General features: G+C 39.9%; 1 long non-coding RNA gene across 2 annotated transcripts; it reads left to right on the forward strand.

Annotated features, from left to right (window-relative positions):
- Window positions 1–410: 410 nt before the first annotated feature.
- Window positions 411–3,956, forward strand: LOC108446542. Of its 2 annotated transcripts, XR_001861750.1 has the most exons (3): window positions 411–615; window positions 1,252–3,064; window positions 3,524–3,956. It is a non-coding gene; the product is annotated as an uncharacterized LOC108446542 (long non-coding RNA). The 2 variants fall into 2 exon arrangements; XR_001861749.1 differs by lacking the exon at window positions 411–615 and having other exon boundaries at window positions 771–3,064.
- The last annotated feature ends 373 nt before the right edge of the window (window positions 3,957–4,329 follow it).

The following is a 4,329-nucleotide window of genomic DNA, read 5'->3' on the forward strand; positions in this document are numbered from 1 at the left end:
AAGATAAAAAACTGGATGAAGCTTCAAAAAAACTGTGGATTTGTTCACAAAATTTGGGGGGTTTGTCAACCCTAATTTTTATAATAACCCGTGCTTTGAAGTACATTTTGCCGTGTGAACTCTGATAGGTTTTCACGCCTTAGTCTGATACTGCTGTTCTACTCGATATTTTCTCTGGTTATTCCTGCACAGGTTCACACTCACCATTGCATTTCTTTCTTTCTTTTTTTTTTTTTTTCCCTGCCTTGCAAGAAACTCATAATCAGCCTCCCTGAAAAACTCTGCAGTTCAAGAGTGCCATCTTGAGGCGTCCTACGTATAAGGACTGTGTGCTGATTGAACCTCGAGTATTCAGGGAGTTGTTTACATTTAAAATATCATTTAAAAAAGGCATGAGCATGTGTATAGAGGGGCAGTTCATTTCTGCTGTGTATTACCTGGAGCTAAGGGATCTAGCCAACAGAAATGTCAAGATTTTCAAAAGCAAACAACACTAGTGACTGCTCTGCTTTGGGATATAGTACTTGAAGTGCCTCAGGAGATACCTGGGGTTCAGACTGTGCTCAGTTCCAGCCATCTGAAACATCAATGAACTTGCAAAGTATTTTAAGCCAGGTACTGAAAATGAATAATTATTATTGTAATGTTTTTTTCTATAAGATGCGTGTTTGTGCATTTAATTTAAGTTAAAGGCAATGTCAGAGGCCAAATAAGACTTCGGCTTTCAAAACTATTTTAAGTCTGCATGGGGAGAATATTGCTTTAGATATTCCCATGCTTTAAAATAAAGGAGAAACCTTTGTGCTTTGGAGTATAAGCTTAGGGATTATTATGAAATCTTTCTGCTTCTACAGCATAGTCCAGACACCAGTAATTTATCCCTGCAGGAGAGCAAACAGGCAGATTGTTACAACAAATCATGCATAGGTTGAGAATTTACCGTTGAAAGTGGGATGTTGCTTTTCATTCTTCCTGCTGTAGCTGCCAGGTGGCTTTGGGCTTGGGAAAAGGATGTGTGCCAGCAGGTTCACAATGAAGTCCCCTAAGGATGAGGTGCCACAGGAAACCAGAGACCCTCAAAAATACGCATTGTTAGCACCACAAATAATCCCATGTTTCCTTGTGATACTTTTCATTTGGAAGCTGAGCAGAAACATAAACCTTTCTGAAGTGATTGCCCATGATGTACATTGCCCAGTTATCAGCACTATCAAAGCTGCACAAGTATGTTTCTTTTGGTATTTTTACAAGAATTTTAGATTGCATTAGATGGGAAGTCCTAAAACTGTGAATTTGACTGGAGTCCAGATGAAAAGCAATCTACCTCCAGCTACGTAAGAGTCAGTCTACAGGAAGAAGTCCTGCTTGTTTTCCAGCAGCAGCAGACTGCAGCAGAAGGTAATTTTATCCTCAGCGTTTAGTACAGCTACAACACATCTCACAAAAGAAATCCAGTATCGGCTCTGATCATCCTTAAACTATCAGGATCTGAGTCATATCCCGGTCTGGAAGGAGGAGTGGGTAAGAAACTAATTTCCCTTTCACAGCAAAGAAAACCACGAATTTAAATGATTTTTTTTCTTGCTCAGAAGCCCAAAATACCTTGCTAATAATCAGTGAAGTTGTGTCAGATCTTCTGAACAGGGTGGGAGCACCTTGGGACAGCCCATGGACTGCACTTCCCACACAGACCTCCTTGTGCTGCCGGCCAGGGCAGCGCTGGGATAACTTGGGCTGAAAGAGAGGATTTTTTGATAGTCCAACAGAGCCTAAATAGGACAGCCACAGTCGAGGGCTTAGAGCAAATGAGGTCTATCTCCACAAAGAAAGGCCATTTTGGAGATCTAGATTGTCTTAAAACTATTGACAGAGAATAAATGCCTGATTCTGGGTGTAGCCTGTGTTATTAATTGAGGACTAACACACTGCTGAGCATGAATGGCGCAGCAGAGTCTGTCTCTGTGTGAGTGAGAGATCGCTGAGACTGAGCTGGGAGCTGGTTCACTTGGAAACTATGGCTTGGGAATGAGCCAGGTGTCTATTTTGGGTCTCTTCATAGGCTGGAATTGCCTGCAGTCAAGCTGGACTCCTTTCTAGGACAAGCCAAAATGCTGCTCTGTCTTCTGGAGGAGCAAAGAGTAAGAACAGAGCAATCACTAAAAAGGTTTCAATTTAGTTGACTCTTAGCTCCAGGGATGTTCAAATAATTTTCAGCTTGCTACTGTAATTTTTATGATAAATTTCCAGTGACAATTGGGAAACTAATCAAAAGGTTCAGGAAGATTTACACAAAAGTTAATTCTGCAGTTTAATCAACTACTGAAACATTTTGAAGGTGGAAGTTTTGACAATTATTTAGCCAAATGCTACATTTACATTTGCCAACGAGGGATGAAATTTGAGTACATGTTAATATCCTTTTGAATGTTTCACAAAATTTGCATTAATCAAGGTATTACTAAGTTGTCTTTGAAGTTTTTTGTTTTGCAGTGACTGCAGTGCATCATAACATATCTTACGTGGGCTGTAAAAGGATGACATTGTGTCCTGTCACATCTTCAAGTTGTATTCTAAGCAAGTATTTTTGCCTGTGTTAGTATGAAATCTAAGTGTTCTGGAAAATTGTAATTTAGGAGCCTTTTTTGTTTATCTTATTCTGTACTTTCTTAAGATATTTTAGGTACTTAACATTCATATGTATGCCTTTCTACAAACTTGATTTATAATTATAAATCAAAAATAATTAGTGCTGCCTTCTAAAAGGATTCACACAATTAAAATTTTAAAGTTTTTTCTGTGAAAGATAATAAACTTTGTTCTCTGAAGAGATAAATGGATAAAAGAAAAAGAAAACTTGCTTTACAACCACTGGCCAAAGACTAACTACTGACAGTGATTGGGGTGATTTTCCCAGATTATGTTCAAAAATGGGACTGAAGGACATACATCAGGAGAAAATCATTTCATTGGAAGGAGAACAGCAGCTTGTCTGTCTTGAGTTAAGCCATCACTGCAGTGATTTGGAATGGTAAATGCAGGAACATTCCATGGATATAGTTGTGAGGTAAGAAAACCATTAGCGGTTTCAGAAGATATTTCTGCCAGGGACATGCAGATCATTTTTTTTTTGTTCCTGCATGTGTAAGAAGTATTTCCAGGAGACTTTAAATAGCATCACTTGCTTGAGAGCAAACTGTTGGAGCTCCTGCAATGAGAACAGAATATGGAAATTAACAATAGAAAAGAAAACTGTTGTTTCAAACACTCTCTCCATGCATTGGGAAACACAGAGCTCTCCACCAGTGCTGCCATCAGCAAATGCCAGCTGCACATTGTGAAATGCTGGGTATAGCTCTGTGATAAGCTCATGTACATATTTTTCTGCTTTAGGCAAAGAAACTTTAGGAATGGGACCTAAAAGAAGGATTGTCCTTGAATGAACTCTGAAAAAATAAAGCCATATAGAACCTGTATGTAATCTTCTTACCTTTATGCTTTTTTTTTTTTTGATCCCGTTGTAAAGTGAGATGCCAGGTTCACCTGCCTGAAGGTCTAGAGTTGGAGAAAGCTGAAGAGGAATGTAAGCAAAGAGACCCAACCAACCTCATGCGCAAATAAGTGAGAAAATCATTACAAAGAGAGCGTGTGTGCACATGCAAAATTTTGCCATGTGAATGATGGTATATATAAATACATACATGCTACATTGCAGCTGAAGGCACGATTGTTCTACAGTCAACCCCAAAACTGCACAAATGGGAACTTGCAAGTGTGTGCAGGCTGTGAATTCCTCATGGTGTGAGGAGGCACCATGAGTGTTACCTTCACCTACACCAGGCATCAGCCAAGCCACCCATGATACAAAGCCAACAATATCAGTTCAACCCAGACTGAAAGAAAAAAACTAATTGTAAAACTGTCCATATTAAAAAAATATAAAATAAAAAATAAATATGTGTCTCTGTGTGCAACACCAGCTGTCTTGAGGGGATTCAGTGTTTCTGAGTAAAAACACCAGTGCTAGAGCTCTCCAACCTCACCCTTGTAGCAGGGCTGGTGCCTTCACCAGCTGGGCACTTTGCACCAAATCCACAGCTGTGGACATGGTGATGGGGATAACAGCCACAGACTAGGGGACAGAAGGGAAAAAACCATACAGAAAGCTGTGCATGCCTTCCTCCTTTGCTAATTTTCAATCTTACCCTGGGGGAAGATGCTCAGTTTGCCTGTTAAAAAGCTGAAGATCCAGATGGGAGCAAGGCAGTAAGCAAGACGGCTGTGGCTGCTGGCATTCCTAAAGCAGAGCCACTTACTCTTGTTCAGAAACAG

This window comes from Corvus brachyrhynchos, unplaced genomic scaffold (genome assembly GCF_000691975.1).
Source record: "Corvus brachyrhynchos isolate BGI_N302 unplaced genomic scaffold, ASM69197v1 scaffold34, whole genome shotgun sequence".
Classification (NCBI taxonomy): Eukaryota; Metazoa; Chordata; class Aves; order Passeriformes; family Corvidae; genus Corvus; species Corvus brachyrhynchos.